This window comes from Balaenoptera ricei, chromosome 5 (assembly GCF_028023285.1).
Source record: "Balaenoptera ricei isolate mBalRic1 chromosome 5, mBalRic1.hap2, whole genome shotgun sequence".
NCBI classification, from domain to species: domain Eukaryota; kingdom Metazoa; phylum Chordata; class Mammalia; order Artiodactyla; family Balaenopteridae; genus Balaenoptera; species Balaenoptera ricei.
Window position 1 is genome coordinate 93,369,385 of NC_082643.1, and position 22,496 is coordinate 93,391,880.

Sequence of the window (22,496 nt, forward strand, 5' to 3'; positions counted from 1 at the left end):
GAAGACACGTTGATGTTCAAATTTTCACCAGGGCTCAGAGTCGTCTATTTCTCTTGGAACAGCTCGCATGGGCAGAGCTCAGCTGAGACTAGAGATAAAGAATCTTAGGAAGCTGACAATCAATATAATACAGGGCCTCAGTTTTAGCTTATGGGGAGAGAAAGCTTTTTCGTTTAAGGTCTAAATTTTTTAAGCCTCAATAAATTTGAATAACAGGAACTGTACAGTGGGGAAATACACCAGAAAATAAAAATGACACGTAGCGTTCCTCAACTAACAGAAATGAGTTGCTTCATGCAGCCAAGATATCGTGTTGCCTGTTTTCTGGTTTTTTGTTTGTTTGTTTCATTTTTTACAGCATTAAATACTTAAACTATAGCATTCTTTCCTGACACTCTATTACTCCTGAAGTAGGTACAGCCCCTCTTGGCCAAAAGGTTTCATCCATCCACCCAGAATTGGAACCAACTGAGAAAAATGGCAGCTCCGATTCCCCCCCAAAAATGACAGAGTGCCAAAACAGCATAGAATTGTTCTCACCCAATTTTTCTGTAAAGACTGATTTGTGGCCTATCAATAGTCTGCACTGCGTTCTTCACGTCACCATGATTAATGGAGGTCAGAGATTTGGTCTCTCCTCCCCTTGGGAAGCCTTCCCCAATCTTTGGGCATCTGTTCATCAGACACACTAGCTAGAGATGGACGATCATGATGAGAGCTGAGAAGAAGTTTTAAATCTCAGAGGTTTTTTTTTCAGTTTACAAAATGCTTTCAGATATATAATTTGATTTGTAACAACCTTGTTATAAGAACACGCATTCTGTAATGAGGGAAGAAACTTAGAGCAGTTCAATGGCAAGACTAAGATGATCAAGGCATTTAAACAGTAGCACTGGAAGCTCTACTTGCATCTTCTGATTCTCAGGCCAGTGCTCTTGCCACCTACCTTGCCACCATTAATGTTAGCTGACTCACTGGAATATAGCAAGGCCTCTCAAAGTGGTCAGCATCTGGCAACTCTTGAGAAATGCAAATTCTCAGGGCTTTCTCTAGATGTGCTGAATCAGAAATTCAGGGATGGGTCCAGCAATCCATGTTTTAACAAGACCTGTAAGTGATACTAATGTCCATTAATGTTTGAGAACCACTGGCATCTGCTAAACATTGTTGCCCACATAATACTATGATTGCCGTATAATTTTCCATCAGACTTCTTAAGAATCAAGCAAAATGCTCGTACTTACAGTAACCATAAAGCTATCCCAGGAAATAGTCCCTATATCAATAGTTTTTATATTAAGCCTCCAGAAAACCTCAAAGCCAAGAGGAGAAGAATGTTTAAAGCTTATCCACATAATGCAGGTGATGTGGCCATTATTTGTAGCTTCCCTTCCCCTTATTCCCTACCATTTGGAGATAAAGAAAATCATTTTTATCTCTTGAAGTCAAGATCGTCCAACCATTCAATTTTGTCAAAGTAAAAAAATCTTTACCTTAGCTATGCAAATTATTTTTCAAGAGTCTTCAGTTCTTTCTCAGTCTGTCCAGAACTGTGTTTTTATCCAATTCATAGGCAGTCAGAAAGAGTGATTACTTCTCCCCACCCCTTGCCCACTTCAGGGGCACTGTAAACATAAACTCTTTCAAGGGCTTTATTCCACTGTAGTTTGAAACGTGCATGCCTTGGATTTCATTAAGAAAAAAGAAGGGAGGTTAGGACCCCCTGTCACATGCTCCATAGGACTCTGTGCTTCTCCTTTACAGTCCTCATCACACTTCTAATTACTTGTTCAATGTCACTGTCTAATTACTTGTTCCCCACATGTTCTCAATTAAGACTTTTAGAGGCCCTAAGCTCTGACAGGATAATGGTGTCTACTCCAACACCATATGGATTTTGAAATTAAGAAAAAAAAAATCAAAACTTTCAAATAAGTTTAAGATGTCCAGCAAGGTTTTATTTCCCATCATGACTGCTTCGATGCTTTGCTCCAAATATAATATACCAAGCTTAATTTTTAAAAGAGGTCCGGAAGGCAGCTCCTTGGCTGGTGCCCTAAGCATGTGTTGGTCTTCCTTTGGAAAATCCCACACCATTTCCACATAAATTGTAAGTTTCATGAGGACCAAAGCTGTATCTGTCTTGGTCACAATGTAGTCTTACAATGCCTGAGGTAAGATAGGTTCTTAATAAATATCTGATGAAAGGATACGAGAATGAGTGAGTGAGCAAGTGGGTGAGTGAATGAGTGAGTAGGACAGAGCAATAGAAGAGAATGAGGTAGAAAAGATAAAGTGACAGGGAGAAAAGGAGGAGGAAAGGAAAAGAGGAGGGTAAGGAGGCAGAAGAGAGAGAAAGAAGGCAGAAGAGAGGAAGGAAATAAAACCAGCTGGTTACTATCTTAATTTTGCTATAGTTTACAAAAAAGGTGTAGTGGTACTAGACACTCTAGTCCATTGTTAGAGCTCGAAGAATTATCTGGTTCATTATTGCTTAATTTCAGAATAAATGTTGCCCTCATCCTTTTATAGAGTTATGAACTGGGTATTTACTTGCACGGCACAAATTTCAAATACGTGACAGCCCGTTGCTCACATTGTCTTTGTCATGGAATTAGGGAAATGTAGCATAAGCTTTAAATTTGCAGCTGCCGTCCAATCAGTGAGGAGGGCCCACCATGCAGATAGCGCTGTGGTACATGAAGTTAGCTATTCAACTGTTACAGTCCTTGGCACTTTTGATTTCTGTCACCCTGGAAAATGAACAGCATTTGTGCTGACAGCTTTTTTTTTTTTCCCAATTCATCCCTTACTAATGAAGCTATTCCAAACCGAGGTGTGCATTTAAATAAATTTTACAAGCCATATCAAAACAGCAATGTTAACAGTACTTGTTGCCAAAAAAACCCCATGCAAATTACAGGGAACTTACACATGCAAAACATTTGGCCAAAATGGGGCTTTTAGATGACATCAATCTTATAAGGTGTAAACACACAGCAATGATATTCAGACCTTGTTTTTCTCCTTTTTCTTTCTTTTTTTTTTATTTTTATTTTTATTTATTTATTTATTTATGGCTGTGTTGGGTCTTCGTTTCTGTGCGAGGGCTTTCTCTAGTTGCGGCGAGCGGGGGCCACTCTTCATCGCGGTGCGCAGGCCTCTCACTGTCGCGGCCTCTCTTGTTGCAGAGCACAAGCTCCAGACGCGCAGGCTCAGTAGTTGTGGCTCACGGGCCTAGTTGCTCCGCGGCATGTGGGATCTTCCCAGACCAGGGCTCGAACCCTTGTCCCCTGCATTGGCAGGCAGATTCTCAACCACTGCGCCACCAGGGAAGCCCTCCTTTTTCTTGATAAGAACAAAAGTATGCTTTGGCACAGCGTTCAAATTCATCAAATAAGCACCCAAGAATGGTTGTATTGCACAGTCTAAAGTTTAGTAGAGAAGGCCCATATGCTGTATAAAAAAGTTCCTATATCTTTAGGTCCCCAGGTCCTAATGTGACAAGGATATTATTATCCACTAGTCAAAAAGCCTTTTATAGAGAGATTTTCCCTCTTAGCCCTGTTATTTTAATTTGTGCACAGATTTTAGCACAGGCAATTTCCCCATGCAAGGGCCTTTCACTAATAGAACTATACTATCTTAGCTCAGGATGGCCTTTGGTTCTTAGTCCACTGGGTTCAAAAGATTATTTCCTTGTGCTGCAAAGTTTTCCACACCACCCAGGAGCCCACCATTATCTGCACGAAACACCCCAACCTGCTACATCCTCCAAGAGGTTACACAGCTGGGCCCAGCATGAAAATGACAAGCATTAGAAAACTTCAAGAGTTTATTTTCCTCTGGCTGGGCATCTTGGCTTCTGGACTCCCGTCAATGTCATCACAATGCATGCCTTTCAATAAAAAGTGATCTTAACAGGATTAAATGTAATTTAGAGTCAATAAGAAGTTTGCCATCGGGCAGAATTATAATAGGCAGTGTGATCAGAAAGAAGAGAATCTGGAAGGTTTTCAGAGCCCATTCTACTGTAAAAATGAAACTCAGAGAAGAGGAAAAAATTTTATTCTCAGCCAAACCCTTTCACTAGTTCCATCTTGCACACAAATCAATTCACAGTCTATTAAAATAGTAAGAACCATGTATTGTCATTTACGGGGAGGAAAAGAAGAGAGAGAGAAAAAAAACAAGTGTGATTTCTACACCAGTCTTCTTTGTTGCTATGCAAGTGGTAAATCAAATGTTTTCGGTTCTGCCTGATGTGTGACCTGAACCCACAAGAGGCCCCTGGAGCCCAACACAGAATTATATTTGAAGCAGGACAGTTCCCAAATCATCACTCAGCAGCCAGCAGCTTTAGGAAGGCAATTCACTCTTCTGGAAGGCAGCCCTCCATCCCCTGGGCAGGATGGACCTGGTAAAGTAATGGAGGAATTGAGCACTGGATTGGAACTCTAGCCCAGGGAAGGATAACCCTCCTCTGCCAGAAGGATGAGCTTTTGCTTTCTTGGAGCTGCCAATGGATGCCCTTCACTGAATCACTGCTCTAGTACAGACGGAAGGGATAAGGAAGTAAAGTAGGCATGTAGCAAGAGGTGACTGCCTGAAATTATTTCCCTAACTTTCGAGTCTTTGCACTAATATTAATAGAAAAAAAAAATAATAGCTACCACTTAATGGACAGCGTAATTACCACTTAGTGGAGGGTGTCCTAAGTTATCTTATGTGTACCACCTCATTTAAGTTCTCACTACAGTCCTATAAAGTAGGTAGTTTTATTTTAATTCTCACTTTACAGATGAGGGAAAGAAAAATCAGAGGTCGGAGTTAGTCTCTTGAGGGCGTGTGTTCCATAAACGCTGGGGTTGTGATCAAACCGTGGGTTAGCTGGTGTTATCCACGCACTTATCACATCTGCTCAACTGACAAATGGAAATGCAGCAGTTTTATCGTGGGAATAATTTTGGTTTGGTCAATGCCATTGCTGGGAAGAGTAACTAATTTATTAAAAGAGATTCAAAAACAAAACAGCCTGCATGAGTGCAGAAACAAAGAACATAATGTTTGGTATAAACAGTGGAAGTCTTGGGAAAGACAGAAGCTACACATCTACTACTTTGTGAAATGACTAGCCGTGAAATATGGAAAATCAACTAAAGCTTCAGAGACACAGAAGATCTTACACTGAAATGTTGTGGTTTGGCTAAATCGTGTGTCATTGAAAATAACTGGGAGCCAAAAGGCCCGGTGCCAGGCTTGATTCTGCCACAACTTTATCATTAAAAATATGAAGTAGCATTTTGATGTTTGGAAATAGACTATCTGGTTGCAACACTGGCTCCACTACTTACTAGCTCTATGGTTTAGGCAAGTTACTTATCTTTTCTCTGCCTCAGTTTATTCATCTGCAAAATGAGGATAATAGTTGTAGAATTTGCATCATAGTAAAGGATTAAAGGAGTTAATCTACATCTTAAGTTTCCACTGCAAATAAGAATTTGCCTAACATCCATTACATCACTGATTTAATACACATTTATAAGTTGCTTAACTATGCCAGATATCATGCTTGGTACTAGAAATATTAAGATAAGACCTCAAAGTTGTTTGCCATCGAGAAGGGCAAAAAAAAAACATTATGTGTGACAGAGATATAATAAATTGATGAGTATAGACTAGTGGTAACAATTGGTTTATAAGTATCTAGAAAGTGTAACAAGTACTTAAAGAACAGTTGTTGCCATGATGCTTTTAAAGTATCACCTAGAAGGAGTGAAGTGTATACTTGTCAATTTCTGTCACTTGTACCATTGTTTCCTTACAGAGCCATCACTGGCTTATCTATGTCCATTACTCCAACACCCAGTGAATCATCTGACCGCTGACATTTGTCTTTAAAAATATGTTCTAATAATAAAAGAAAACAGAAGCTAAGTAAGAAAATTTAGGAACAAATTATAAAGAAGGAAAAAATGTTCACACCACAACCCAGAGAGAGAGATAAAAGGAAATATCAAGACATTAACAGTGGTTATTTCTTTCTTGTCTTTTATCTCCATCACCTCCATATACGTTGATTATATTTCTATAGCTAATATATACTCTGAATATATTAACTCTTCCCACGTACAATTTTAAAACTTTTGGCGGGGTGGGGGGTAGGGAATAATTTTAGATTTACAAAAGAGTTGCAAAGAGTGTCCAGAGAATTTTATATTCTTCACCCAGCTTCCCCTAATGTTAACTTCTTACATAACCATGGAATATTTATCAAAACTAAGACGTTAACAATGGTAAAGTACTATTAATTAAACTGAAGACTTTATTTGGATTTCCAGGTTTTTCCACTAATGTCCTTTTTTCTGTTCCAGGACTCAATCCAAGAGACCATGTTGCATTTCAGTTCCTGAGTACTTTTGATACAGTAATTATAATTATACATTAACTGTTCATTTATGCACTTCCCACCTTAACCAGAGCCCTTAACACATCAACTGTATTCTTCTGCAAAGAAGCTTTCTATCTGGTTCCTACATCCCCAGTTCTGTGCCATCTTTCAACATGCTGCTTTTAAATCATCACCATCCTGTCCAGAAATCTTTAGCCTTTTGCTCTAAGAGGAAACCAGAAAGTCTTTAAAGAACATCAGAGATTCTCCACATTCTGCTCCCAACCTGCCCATCCTCTCTCCTGAGGAGAGCTGGCGTAGACCCTGCCTCCCACCTCCAACAAGCTTTATGCTTTCCACCGCCATATTTTTACATGTAATATTTATATTATATTATTTTTATATTACGTTATTTTCCTTGCCCATGGAGTCATATCCGACCACGCCATCTAGCAGAGAACTCTCTCCACTCTTACCATCTGGAAAATTCACCCAGAATCATTTGTTATCATTTCACGTCCTTCTCCTAGTTCCCAAACCAGACCATGAGCTTCGTTTAGAGAAGAACTGTCTTGTCTGCAGTACTGCATCTCTACAATGTACTGCACAGTTTAGTTTAATAAATATGTATTGATTAGGCTGCTAGAAACCTTCACTTCTAATAATTATAAAAATAATAGCAACTGGTTTGCCATTCCAATATGTTGACTGGTTTCCAGTCCAATATGTAAGGAGCTTGCAAGTCATTGCTCCCATCCTAAGGACAAGAAGAAAGTCAAACAAACTGAAAATTAACAGTTCTTCTTAGATCCATCAGACAATTGAGGTAACAGGGGAAAATGTTGCCACAAAAAATTGGAGAGACGGTGAATCACAAGTTCCCAGAGCAGAAAACTCTGCAGGAACCAGAGGGAGTGAACAAGTATGAAAGTTAAACATAATGGCTCACACTCATTGTGCCCAACCTCTCTGAACATGTGACATCCATCAGCTTGTTTAACTCTCACAACAGCCTTATGAGGAGCCAGTGTTACAGATAGGGAAACTGAGGCTCAGGGACACCCAGTAAGGTACTTAATGTCACTTGGCTAGTGCATGTCAGAGCCAGGATTTAAATGCGGGTGAATTGGCTCTTAATGGTTACACTATATTGGCCTCAAACCAGGTACCAATACCATCCATCGCTCAGGCAAAATCACATAAGACAGTCGTGGGTCAGGTGACACTTAAAGACCCTGGGAAATCCTGGGAAAATGGGCTCCATTTACTCTCCGCAAGAGATACTCATTAACTCTCACCATTGGGAATCTAACCCATCGCTTCCACCATCTCCCCATCACATCTACTGCCACAGTCTATAAGGTTTCTTCTCCCTTCCTGCTGCCATAACCCATAATTCTAAAGCCCACCATAAAGTGTCTCTACATCAAAATGTCTTCTGACTTCATTCTTTAAGGCTCATAATGCTTTGTGCTCTGTACTATATCCCTCCCAGGACAACTGGAACCTAAAATATCATGATCAGTGATGAATATGTGTTCTCCAGGTAAGGAGTATTGCTAGTAATTAAACAGTATTAATTCCATCAGTTTTGATTTATTCTGCTCTTTCAATAATGAAGTTCAATCTTCTATTTTCTTTCTGCCTTGCTCCAAGCAATAGAATTGATGTTTGAGGATTATCATATAAATCTACTTTTTGGTCAGCCAGTGCTGGGGAATTTTTTCAAAATATTACAGATGTATTCATTACTCTCTCGTTCAAAAAAATAATTAAAAACTACAGGCCGAATACAAATTCCCAGACCACAAAAGCCTGACTGGCACTCCACTGCCAAATACCAGGGTTGCCAGTGTCTTAGTTTACGGGTTTCTTAATGAGAACTTGTACTGCTCATTCAATAAAGGACTTAAGTGGACATTTCCTGGTGGTGTTTGCAGGAGTTACAAAACAAAAGTCCTATACATCAAACTGAAAAGGGACTACTATTACTTTCTGCATGTTTTTAGCAATTCAGAAATGACTTACCCTAAAATGAAAACTATCAAAAAAAAATTCTTTAAAAGTGATCCCCAGGATGTTAATAACTTGTGTTCAGAAGGCCATTTTTTTAAAAAAAGTCAAGGAAGGAAGGCAGAGAGAAATACAAGTAGATCCAATCCATCATTGTGATATCCAAGTTTCTTCTTATATAAAACAGACATAAAACATGTGCCATACAAGCCTCAGATGACCTTCAAGACATCTAAGTACAGTGTATATGGATTTTTAAGTATAATTAACAACTCCTGTTTTTCCATTTAAAGAATACTAGTTCCGTTTCTTTGACAGGAAACAGCAAATCAATTCTGTTCTCAAATGCTAAAACAAGCAAATAAAAATAAGATTAATTAAAATACTACAAGCGCTAATAGGGTTTTGGCTGGTGGACTTTTTTTTCTTCACTTTAACTTATGGCAATTTTGTTTTGTTTTGACACTTTTTAAATTAATTAATTTATTTTTTTAACATCATTTTTGGAGTATAATTGCTTTAAACTGTTGTGTTACTTTCAGCTGTATAAAAAAGAGCATCAGCTATATGTATACATACATCCCCATATCCCCTCCCTCTTGCGTCTCCCTCTCACCCTCTCTATCCCACCCCTCTATGTGGTCACAAAGCACTGAGCTGATCTCCCTGTGCTATGCAGATGCTACCCACTAGCTATCTATTTTACATTTGGTACTCTATATATGTAAATGCTACTCTCTCACTTCGTCCAGCTTACCCTTCCCACTCCCCGTGTCCTCAAATCCATTCTCTACTTCTGTGTCTTTATTACTGTTTTGCCCATAGGTTCATCAAAACAATTTCTTTTTTTTTTAGATTCCATATATGTGTTAGCATACAGTATTTGTTTTTCTCTTTCTGACTAACTTCACTCTGTATGACAGACTCTAGGTCCATCCACCTCACAACAAATAATTCAATTTCGTTTGTTTTTATGCCTGAGTAATCCACTGTATACATGTGCCACACCTTCTTTATCCATTCATCTGTCGATGGACACTTAGGTTGCTTCAGTGTCCTGGCTATTGTCAATAGTGCTGCAATGAATATTGTGGTACATGACTCTTTTTAAATTATGGTTTTCTCAGGGTATATGCCCAGGAGTGGGATTGCTGGGTCATATGGTAGTTCTACTTTAAGTTTTTTAAGGAACCTCCATACTGTTCTCCATAGTGGCTGTATCAATTTACATTCCCACCAACAGTGCAGGAGGGTTCCCTATTCTCCACACCCTCTCCAGCATTTATTGTTTGTAGAGTTTTTGATGATGGCCATTCTGACTGGTGTGAGGTGATACCCCATTTTAGTTTGGATTTACATTTCTCTAATGATTAGTGATGTTGAGCATCCTTTCATGTGTCTGTTGGCAATCTGTATATCTTCTTTGGAGAAATGTCTATTTAGGTCTTCTGCCCATTTTTGAATTGGGTTGTTTGTTTTTTTGATATTGAGCTGCATGAGCTGCTTGTGTATTTTGGAGATAAATCATTTGTCAGTTGCTTCATTTGCAAATATATTCTCCCATTCGGAGGGTTGTCTTTTCATCTTGTTTATGGTTTCCTTTGCTGCACAAAAGCTTTTAAGTTTCATTAGGTCCCATTTATTATTTTTGTTTTTATTTCCATTTCTCTAGGAGGTGGGTCAAAAAGGATCTTAGGATCTTGCTGTGATTTATGTCATAGAGTGTTTTGCCTCTGTTTTCCTCTAAGAGTTTGATAGTGTCTGGTCTTACATTTAGGTCTTTAATCCATTTTGAGTTTATTTTTGTATATGGTGTTAGGGAGTGTTCTAATTTCATTCTTTTATATGTAGCTGTCCAGTTTTCCCAGCACCACTTACTGAAGAGGCTGTCTTTTCTCCACTGTATATTCTTGCCTCCTTTATCAAAGATAAGGTGACCATATGCCTGTGGGTTTATCTTTGGGCTTTCTATCCTGTTCCACTGATCTATATTTCTGTTTTTGTGCCAGTACCATACTATCTTGATTACTGTAGGTTTGTAGTGTAGTCTGAAATCAGGGCACCTGATTCTTCCAGCTCTGTTTTTCTTTCTCAAGTTTGCTTTTGCCATTCGGGGTCTTTGGTGTATCCATACAAATTGTGAAATTTTTTGCTCTAGTTCTGTGAAAAATGCCATTGGTAGTTTGACAGGGATTACACTGAATCTGTTGATTGCTTTCGGTAGTAGAGACATTTTCACAATGTTGATTTTTCCAATCCAAGAATACGGTATATCTATCCATCTGTTTGTATCATCTTTAATTTCTTTCATTGGTGTCTTATAGCTTCCTAAATACAGGTTTTTTGTCTCCTTAGGTAGGTTTATTCCTACGTATTTTCTTTTTGTTGCAATGGTAAATAGGATTGTTCCCTTCATTTCTCTTTCAGATTTTTCATCACTAGTGTATAGGAATGCAAGAGATTGCTGTGCATTAATTTTGTATCCTGCTACTCTACCAAATTCATTGATTAGATCTAGTAGTTTTCTGGTAACATCTTTAGGATTCTGTATGTATAGTATCATGTCATCTGCAAACGGTGACAGTTTTACTTCTTCTTTTCCAATTTGGATTACTTTTATTTCTTGTTCTCTGATTGCTGTGGCTAAAACTTCCAAAACTATGTTGAATAATAGTGGTGAGAGTGGGCAACCTTGTCTTGTTCCTGATCTTAGAGGAAATGGTTTCAATTTTTCACCATTGAGAACGATGTTGGCTGTGGGTTTTGTCATATATGGCCTTTATTATGTTGAGGTAGGTTCCCTCTATGCCTAGTTTCTGGAGAGTATTTATCATAAATAGGTGTTGAATTTTGTTGAACACTTTCTCTGCATCTATTGAGATGATCATATGGTTTTTCTCCTTCAATTTGTTAATATGGTGTATCACATTGATTGATTTGCATATACTGAAGAATCCTTGCATTCCTGGGATAAACTTCACTTGATCATGGTGTGTGATCCTTTTAATGTGCTGTTGGATTCTGTTTGCTAGTATCTTGTTCAGGACTTTTGCATCTATATTCATCAGTGATATTGGCCTGTAGTTTTCTTTCTTTGTGGCATCTTTGTCTAGTGTTGGTATCAGGGTGATGGTGGCCTCATAGAATGAGTTTGGAAGTGTTCCTCCATCTGCGATATTTTTCCCTTGTTGCTTTTAATATTTTTTATTTGTATTTAATTTTTTTTTTTTTTTTTTTTAAATTTTATAGCTACTTTATTTATTTATTTATTTATTTTTGGCTGTGTTGGGTCTTCGGTTCGTGCGAGGGCTTTCTCTAGTTGCGGCAAGTGGGGGCCACTCTTCATCACGGTGCGCGGGCCTTTCACTATCGTGGCCCCTCCCGTTGCGGGGCACAGGCTCCAGACGCGCAGGCTCAGTAGTTGTGGCTCACGGGCCCAGCTGCTCCGTGGCATGTGGGATCTTCCCAGACCAGGGCTCGAACCCGTGTCCCCTGCATTAGCAGGCAGATTCTCAACCACTGCACCACCAGGGAAGCCCTGTATTTAATTTTTGATAGTTTGATTAATATGTATTTTGGCATGTTTCTCCTTGGATTTATCCTTTATGGGACTCTCTGCATTTCCTGGACTTGATTATTTCCTTTCCCATGTTAGGGAACCTTTTGACTATAACCTCTTCAAATATTTTCTCAGACCCTTTTTTTTTTCTCTTCTTCTTCTGGGACCCTTATAATTTGAATGTTGGTGTGTTTAATGTTGTCCCAGAGGTTTCTGAGACTGTCCTCAATTCTTTTCATTCTTTTTTCTTTATTCTGCTCTGTGGTAGTTATTTCCACTATTTTATCTTCCAGGTCACTTATCCGTTCTTCTGCCACAGTTATTCTGCTATTGAGTCCTTCTAGAGAATTTTTAATTTCATTTATTGTGTTCTTCATCATTGTTTGTTTGCTCTTTAGTTCTTCTAGGTCCTTGTTAAACGTTTCTTGTATTTTCTCCATTGTATTTCTGAGATTTTGGATCATCTTTACTATCATTACTCTGAATTCTTTTTCAGGTAGACTGCCTATTTCCTCTTCATTTGTTTGGTGTGGTGGGTTTTTACCTTGCTCCTTCATCTGCTGCATATTTCTCTGTCTTCTCATTCTGTTAAACTTACTATGTTTAGGGTCTCCTTTGTGCATGCTACCAGTTCATAGTTCCCATTGTTTCTGGTGTCTGCCCCCAGTGGATAAGGTTGATTCAGTGACTTGTGTAGCCTTGCTGGTGGAGGGGACTAGTGCTTGTGTTCTGGTGGGTGGGTGCTGGATCTTGTCTTTGGGTTGGGCAGGACCGTGTCCGGTTTTGTGTTTTGGGGTGTCTGTGAACTTAGTATGATTTTAGGCAGCCTCTCTGCTAATGGGTGGGGTTGTGTTCCTGTCTTGCTAGTTGTTTGGCATGGGGCATCCAGCACTGGCGCTTGATGTTGGTTGGGTGGATCTGGGTCTTAGCATTGAGATGGAGATCTCTGGCAGAGCTCTGCCAATTGATATTACTTTGTGCTGTGAGGTCTCTGGTGGTCCAATGTCCTGAACTCAGCTCTCCCACCTCAGAAGCTCAGGCCTGACACCAGGCCAGAGCACCAAAACCCTGTCAGCCACACGGCTCAGAAGAAGAGTGAGAAAAAGAGAAAGAAAAATAATAATAATAAATAAAAATTTATTTAAATAAGAAAATTTTTTAATTAATAATAATAAAAAATAAAAGAGAGCAACCAAACCAATAAACAAATCCACGAGTGATAAGAAGCACTAAAAGCTATACTAAGATAAACATAAAAATCAGAAACAAATCAGTTGCAGAGAGCAAACTCTATTCTACAGTTGCTCCTAAAGTCCACCGCCTCAATCTTGGGATGATTCGTTGTCTATTCAGGGATTCCACAGATGCAGGGTACATCAAGTTGATTGTGGGAATTTAATCCACTGCTCCTGAGGCTGCTGGGAGAAATTTCCCTTTCTCTTCTTTGTTCTTAGAGCTCCTGGGGTTCAGCTTTGGTTTGGCCCCACCTCTACATGTAGGTCACCCTTAGGCATCTGTTCCCCACCCAGAAAATAGGGGGTTAAAGCAGAAGCTGATTAGGGGGCTTTTGCTCACCCATGCCGGGGGGAGGGAGGGGTACGGTAGTCATAATTGGAATGCGGGGCGAGCCTGAGGCAGCAGAGGCCAACATATCATTGCAACAGTGTGAGGCGTGCCGTGTGTTCTCCCAGGGAAGTAGTCCCTGGATCACAGGACCCTGGCAGTGGCGGGCTGCACCGGCTCCCTTTGGTGGCTGGTGGTGGGGGGTGTGGATAGTGACCTGTGCTTGCACACAGGATTCTTGGTGGCTGCAGCAGCTGCATTAACATTTCATGACCGTCTCTGGTGTCCAAGCTGATAGCTGTGGCTCACATCCATCTCTGGAGCTCATTTAGGCGGTGCTCTGCCTTCTGTGGGCAGACAGGGAAGGAATCCCCTCTTCTTGTGCACCTTGAAACAATAGTCTCTTGCCTCTTAGGCAGGTCCAGACTTTTTCCTGGACTCCCTCCTGGTTAGCTGTGGTGCACTAGCCCCCTTCAGGCTGTGTTCATGCAGCCAACCCCTGTCCTCTCCCTGGGATTTGTACTCCGAAGCCCGAGCCTCAGCTCTCAGCACCCACCTGCCCCAGTGGGTGAGCAGACAAGCCTCTCAGGCTGGTGAGTTCTAGTTGGCACCAATCCTCTGGGCGGGAATCTCTCCGCTTTGCCCTCTGCACCCCTATTGCTGTGCTCTCTTCCGTGGCTCCGAAGCTTCACCCCCTCCTACCCACCATCTCCGCCAGTGAAGGGTCTTCCTAGTGTGTGGAAACTTTTCCTCCTTCACAGCTCCCTCCCAGAGGTGCAGATTCTGTCCCTATTCTTTTGTCTCTGTTTTTCCTTTTTTCTTTTCCCCTACACAGGTACGTGGGGATTTTCTTGCCTTTTGGGAAGTCTGAGGTCTTCTGCCAGCGTTCAGTAGGTGTTCTGTAGGAGTTGTTCCACATGTAGATGTATTTCTGATGTATTTGTGGGGAGGAAGGTGATCTCCACGTCTTACTCCTCTGCCATCTTGAAGGTCCCCCACCTACGGCAATTTTAATTTACAGGGCTAATTAGAGAAGCACCTTTGGTTTGATCCATCTCTTGGGACAAAGAGCTGGCCTTTCAAATGCAGCAGAGATCTGCAGAGGCCACAGCATTGTGAGGCAGCCCAGCCACTGATGCTAGATTGTTTGTTTCACTTGGTAGACCAAATGTGACAGATCGTTTTATTTACAGCAAGAATATTAATTTTCTAGTTTTGGTAACAAAAATACAATGCTCATTTGTACTGTTGTAAAACTTGTAAATATGCCCTGCAGGATAAGTAGTATTCAAAGCAACATCCTAATTAAAAGGAAAACTCAGTTGTCTTGCAAAATAATATAAGGAGGGCACATAAACTGTAAATAAGATGCATGGTAAAAATGAAAAAGACAGGCTGCATAGGAGAAGAATGAAATAAGATTTGGAAATGTGCTTTTAAAATGAACACAAATTGTGAGATAATGTTTCATTAAACAATAAAAATAACAAACGAGTGGCAAAGATGTAATAGAAATTCCTATGTATACCGTTTTAATTTTAATATAATTTTCCCCAGTGCATCCACGTTTATTGAACTACTATGACGGTTTCTTTCTCACCCTGTCCAAAGTTACTGATAGAATGTACTTTGCTGTAAATAATTCCCTGATTATGAACATGAAAACAATCCAGAAACTGACCACAGTGTTTTTTTAAAATGGCAGAGCGTCCGCTCGGGGCCAAAGCCTTAAGAGAAAGGCAAAGTATGTTCCATTTCCTCAGTCAAGCAGAAGGAGAATATAGAAAACCACCTTCCCTATGTCTTCCTGCATAAAGTAACTCCACACACTTGTTTCTTTTTTACTTTTTTAAAAACGCAGAGAAGACTTCGATGACACCACAATCTACACTGTACTGGCCATAACAGAGCTGATGCCAAGGAGGTGCCAAGTCCAGTAAACAAGCATTGATGTGACTTGAGGAAGATGCAAATCAGTGCAGCCTCAGTTTCTCAGTCTGCAAAATGGGGTGATAATACTTAGCTCTTCTCTTCAAGCCTGATACACACATGAAAGTTTAATAAATATTACTTAAATATGGATGTGAGGGCACAAAGTCCACATATGTGGAAGACGTGATGGAGTGAAGACAGGAAGTCCAGAGGGAGCCCTATATCTCTTACTGACCCCCACTGAGGAAGCTGAGTAAAATGTCCAAGTCCAAGCAACCTCATCTACACCTCAGGCATTTCAACCACCGAGGTAAGAAATCCTCCCCTCCTTTGCTTACACTCATGTAAGTCAATTAACTCATGTATTTATTTCCTGGCTGTCATCAATGTTCTGATGGATCCTTAATTTTTTTTTTTATTTACTTATTCTTTTATTTAATTTTTGGCTGCATTGGGTCTTTGCTGCTGCACGCGGGTTTTCTCTAGTTGCTGAGAGCAGGGGCTACTCTTTGCTGCGGTGCGCGGGCTTCTCATTGCGGTGGCTTCTCTTACTGTGGATCATGGGCTCTAGGCATGTGGGCTTCAGTTGTTGTGGCACACGGGCTTCAGTAGTTGTGGCTTGCGGGCTCTAGAGCGCAGGTTCAGTAGTTGTGGTGCATGGGCTTAGTTGCTCCGTGGCATGTGGGATCTTCCCAGACCAGGGCTTGAACCCATGTCCCCTGCATTGGCAGGCGGATTCTTAACTACTGCACCACCAGGGAAGCCCTGGATCCTTAATTTTTTTAAATATCCAAAAGTAGACACCATGCCCTGCTCATTCTTTTGCTTTTAATCTGGTGTGGTTATAGAGTAGGAATCCAATTTCTGTTAAACATCAACACTTAAATACTCTTTTTTGCCATTCACATTCCGGTTTGTTTTATTACTTTCTTATTTTCCAAAAGTTTATCAGGCAAGAGAAAGATGTACTTGTTCATGCATAGGTAAACTATGTGCCAAATATATCAACCAATCCATTTTATTAAGTAGGTTATCAGTTAATCCCTTTGGTGAACAGAACGTATAACGATACAATGGGACTAACTTTTTTTTTTTTTTTCTACATTATTCTTTTTTTTTTTTTAAACATCTTTATTGAAGTATAATTGCCTTACAATAGTGTGTTAGCTTCTGCTTTATAACAAAGTGAATCAGTTATACATATACAATATGTTCCCATTTCTCTTCCCTCTTGCATCTCCCTCCCTCCCACCCTCCCCATCCCACCCCTCTAGGTGGTCACAAAGCACCGAGCTGATCTCCCTGTGCTATGCGGCTGCTTCCCACTAGCTATCTATTTTACATTTGGTAGTGTATATATGTCCATGACACTCTCTTACCCTGTCACATCTCACCCCACCCCCTCCCCATATCCTCAAGTCCATTCTCTAGTAGGTCTGTGTCTTTATTCCCGTCTTGCCACTAGGTTCTTCATGGCCTTTTTTTTTTTCCTTAGATTCCGTATATATGTGTTAGCATACTGTATTTGTTTTTCTCTTTCTGACTTACTTCACTCTGTATGACAGACTCTAACTCCATCCACCTCATTACAAATACCTCCATTTCATTTCTTTTTATGGCTGAGTAATATTCCATTGTATATATGTGCCACATCTTCTTTATCCATTCGTCTGTCGATGGACATTTAGGTTGCTTCCAGGTCCTGGCTATTGTAAATAGAGCTGCAATGAACATTGTGGTACATGACACTTTTTGACCTATGGTTTTCTCAGGGTATATGCCCAGTAGTGGAATTGCTGGGTCGTATGGTAGTTCTATTTGTAGTTTTTTAAGGAACCTCCATACTGTTCTCCATAGTGGCTGTATCAATTTACATTCCCACCAACAGTGCAAGAGTGTTCCCATTCCTCCACACCCTCTCCAGCATTTATTGTTTCTAGATTTTTTGATGATGGCCATTCTGACCGGTGTGAGATGATATCTCATTGTAGTTTTGATTTGCATTTCTCTAATGATTAATGATGTTGAGCATTCTTTCATGTGTCTGTAGGCCATCTGTATATCTTCTTTGGAGAAATGTCTATTTAGGTCTTCTGCCCATTTTTGGATTGGGTTGTTCGTTTTTTTGTTATTGAGCTGCATGAGCTGCTTGTAAATCTTGGAGATTAATCCTTTGTCAGTTGCTTCATTTGCAAATATTTTCTCCCATTCTAAGGGTTGTCTTTTGGTCTTGTTTATGGTTTCCTTTGCTGTGCAAAAGCTTTTAAGTTTCATTAGGTCCCATTTGTTTATTTGTGTTCTTATTTCCATTTCTCTGGGAGCTGGGTCAAAAAGAATCTTGCTGTGATGTATGTCATAGAGTGTTCTGCCTATGTTTTCCTCTAAGAGTTTGATAGTGTCTGGTTTTACACTTAGGTCTTTAATCCATTTTGAGTTTATTTTTGTGCATGGTGTCAGTGAGTGTTCTAATTTCATACTTTTACATGTACCTGTCCAATTTTCCCAGCACCACTTATTGAAGAGGCTGTCTTTTCTCCACTGTATATGCTTGCCTCCTTTATCAAAGATAAGGTGACCATATGTGTTTGGGTTTATCTCTGGGCTTTCTATCCTGTTCCATTGATCTATATTTCTGTTTTTGTGCCAGTACCAAACTGTCTTGATTACTGAAGCTTTGTAGTATAGTCTGAAGTCAGGGAGCCTGATTCCCCCAGCTCCATGTTTCGTTCTCAAGATTGCTTTGGCTATTCGGGGTCTTTTGTGTTTCCATACAAATTGTGAAATTTTTTGTTCTAGTTCTGTGAAAAATGCCAGTGGTAGTTTGATAGGGATTGCATTGAATCTGTAGATTGCTTTGGGTAGTAGAGTCATTTTCACAATGTTGATTCTTCCAATCCAGGAACATGGTATATCTCTCCATCTATTTGTATCATCTTTAATTTCTTTCATCAGTGTCTTATAATTTTCTGCATACAGGTCTTTTGTCTCCTTAGGTAGGTTTATTCCTAGATATTTTATTCTTTTTGTTGCAATGGTAAACGGGAGTGTTTTCTTAATTTCACTTTCAGATTTTTCGTCATTAGTGTATAGAAATGCAAGCGATTTCTGTGCATTAATTTTGTATCCTGCTACTTTACCAAATTCATTGATTAGCTCTAGGAGTTTTCTGGTAGCCTCTTTAGGATTCTCTATGTATAGTATCATGTCATCTGCAAATAGTGACAGCTTTACTTCTTCTTTTCCGATTTGGATTCCTTTTATTTCTTTGTCTTCTCTGATTGCTGTGGCTAACACTTCCAAAACTATGTTGAATAATAGTGGTGAGAGTGGGCAACCTTGTCTTGTTCCTGATCTTAGTGGAAATGGTTTCAGTTTTTCACCATTGAGGACAATGTTGGCTGTGGGTTTGTCATATATGGCCTTTATTATGTTGAGGAAAGTTCCCTCTATGCCTACTTTCTGCAGGGCTTTTATCATAAATGGGTGTTGAATTTTGTCGAAAGCTTTCTCTGCATCTATTGAGATGATCATATGGTTTTTCTCCTTCAATTTGTTAATATGGTGTATCACATTGATTGATTTGCGTATATTGAAGAATCCTTGCATTCCTGGGATAAACCCCACTTGATCATGGTGTATGATCCTTTTAATGTGCTGTTGGATTCTGTTTGAGAGTATTTTGTTGAGGATTTTTGCATCTATGTTCATCAGTGATATTGGCCTGTAGTTTTCTTTCTTTGTGACATCTTTGTCTGGTTTTGGTATCAGGGTGATGGTGGCCTCGTAGAATGAGTTTGGGAGTGTTCCTCCCTCTGCAATATTTTGGAAGAGTTTGAGAAGGATAGGTGTTAGCTCTTCTCTAAATGTTTGATAGAATTCACCTGTGAAGCCATCTGGTCCTGGGCTTTTGTTTGTTGGAAGGTTTTTAATCACAGTTTCAATTTCAGTGCTTGTGATTGGTCTGTTCATATTTTCTATTTCTTCCTGGTTCAGTCTCGGCAGTTTGTGCATTTCTAAGAATCTGTCCATTTCTTCCAGGTTGTCCATTTTATTGGCATAGAGTTGCTTGTAGTAATCTCTCATGATCTTTTGTATTTCTGCAGTGTCAGTGGTTATTTCTCCTTTTTCATTTCTAATTCTATTGATCTGAGTCTTCTCCCTTTTTCTCTTGATGAGTCTGGCTAATGGTTTATCAATTTTGTTTATCTTCTCAAAGAACCAGCTTTTAGTTTCATTGATTTTTGCTATTGTTTCCTTCATTTCTTTTTCATTTATTTCTGACCTAATCTTTATAATTTCTTTCCTTCTGCTGGCTTTGGGGTTTTTTTGTTCTTCTTTCTCTAATTGCTTTAGGTGCAAGGTTAGGTTGTTTATTCGAGATGTTTCCTGTTTCTTGAGGTAGGCTTGTATTGCTATAAACTTCCCTCTTAGCACTGCTTTTGCTGCGTCCCATAGGTTTTGGGTCGTCGTATCTCCATTGTCATTTATTTCTAGGTATTTTTTGATTTCCCCTTTGATTTCTTCAGTAATCACTTCATTATTAAGTAATGTATTGTGTAGCCTCCATGTGTTTGTATTTTTTACAGATCTTTTCCTGTAATTGATATCTAGTCTCATAGCGTTGTGGTCGGAAAAGATACTTGATACGATTTCAATTTTCTTAAATTTACCAAGGTTTGATTTGTGACCCAAGATATGATCTATCCTGGAGAATGTTCCATGAGCACTTGAGAAAAATGTGTATTCTGTTGTTTTTGGGTGGAATGTCCTATAAATATCAATTAAGTCCATCTTGTTTAATGTATCATTTAAAGCTTGTGTTTCCTTATTTATTTTCATTTTGGATGATCTGTCCATTGGTGAAAGTGGGGTGTTAAAGTCCCCTACTATGATTGTGTTGCTGTCGATTTCCCCTTTTATGGCTGTTAGTATTTGCCTTATGTATTGAGGTGCTCCTATGTTGGGTGCATAAATATTTACAATTGTTATACCTTCCTCTTGGATCGATCCCTTGATCACTATATAGTGTCCTTCTTTGTCTCTTGTAATAGTCTTTATTTTAAAGTCTATTTTGTCTGATATGAGAATTGCTACTCCAGCTTTCTTTTGATTTCCATTTGCATGGAATATCTTTTTCCATCCCTTCACTTTCAGTCTGTATGTGTCTCTAGGTCTGAAGTGGGTCTCTTGTAGACAGCATATATATGGGTCTTGTTTTTGTATCCATTCAGCCAGCCTGTGTCTTTTGGTGGGAGCATTTAATCCATTTACATTCAAGGTAATTATCGATATGTATGTTCCTATTCCCATTTTCTTAAATGTTTTGGGTTTGTTATTGTAGGTGTTTTCCTTCTCTTGTGTTTCTTGCCTAGAGAAGTTCCTTTAGCATTTGTTGTAAAGCTGGTTTGGTAGTGCTGAACTCTCTCAGCTTTTGCTTGTCTGTAAAGGTTTTAATTTCTCCATCACATTGGAATGAGATCCTTGCTGGGTAGAGTAATCTTGGTTGTAGGTTCTTCTCCTTCATGACTTTAAGTATATCCTGCCACTCCCTTCTGGCTTGCAGAGTTTCTGCTGAAAGATCAGATGTTAACCTTATGGGGATTCCCTTGTGTGTTATTTGTTGTTTTTCCCTTGCTGCCTTTAATATGTTTTCCTTATATTTAATTTTTGACAGTTTGATTAATATGTGTCTTGGCGTGTTTCTCCTTGGGTTTATCCTGTATGGGACTCTCTGTGCTTCCAGGACTTGATTAACTATTTCCTTTCCCATATTAGGGAAGTTTTCAACTATAATCTCTTCAAATATTTTCTCAGTCCCTTTCTTTTTCTCTTCTTCTTCTGGGACCCCTATAATTCGAATGTTGGTGCGTTTAATGCTGTCCCAGAGGTCTCTGAGACTGTCCTCAGTTCTTTTCATTCTTTTTTCTTTATCCTGCTCTGCAGTAGTTATTTCCACCATTTTATCTTCCAGGTCACTTATCCTTTCTTCTGCCTCAGTTATTCTGCTATTGATCCCATCTAGAGTATTTTTAATTTCATTTATTGTGTTTTTCATCATTGCTTGATTCCTCTTTAGTTCTTCTACGTCCTTGTTAAATGCTTCTTGCATTTTGTCTATTCTATTTCCAAGATTTTGGATCATCCTTACTATCATTATTCTGAATTCTTTTTCAGGTAGACTACCTATTTCCTCTTCATTTGTTAAGTCTAGTGTGTTTTGACCCTGCTCCTTCATCTGCTGTGTGTTTTTCTGTCGTCTCATTTTGCTTATCTTACTGTGTTTGGGGTCTCCTTATCACAGGTTGCAGGTTTGTAGTGTTTGGGGTCTCCTTATCACAGGTTGCAGGTTTGTAGTTCCCGTTGTTTTTGGTATCTGTCCCCAGTGGCTAAGGTTGGTTCAGTGGGTTGTGTAGGCTTCCTGGTGGAGGGAACTAGTGCCTGAGCTCTGGTGGATGAGGCTGGATCTTGTCTTTCTGGTGGGCACGTCCACGTCTGGTGGTGTATTTTGGGGTGTCTGTGGCCTTATTATGATTTTAGGCAGCCTCTCTGCTAATGGATGAGGCTGTGTTCCTGTCTTGCTAGTTGTTTGGCATAGGGTGTTCAGCACTGTAGCTTGCTGGTCATTGAGTGATGCTGGGTCTTGATGTTGAGATGGAGATCTCTGAGAGATTTTTGCCGTTTGGTATTACGTGGAGCTGGGAGGTCTCTTGTGGACCAGTGTCCTGAAGTTGGCTCTCCCACCTCCGAGGTACGGCCCTGATGCCTGGCTGAAGCACCAAGAGCCTTTCGTCCACACGGCTCAGAGTAAGAGGGAGAAAAAATAGAAAGAAAGAAAGGAAGGAAGGAAGGAAGGAAGGAAGGAAGGAAGGAGGAAGGAAGGAAGGAAGGAAGGAAAGAAAGAAAGAAAGAAAGAAAGGAAAGAAAGAAAGAAGCTATAATATAGTGAAGTAAAATAAAGCTATTGTAAAGCAAAGCTATACAGACAAAATCTCCCCCAGAAGCATATACATATACACTCACAAAAAAAAAAGGAAAAGG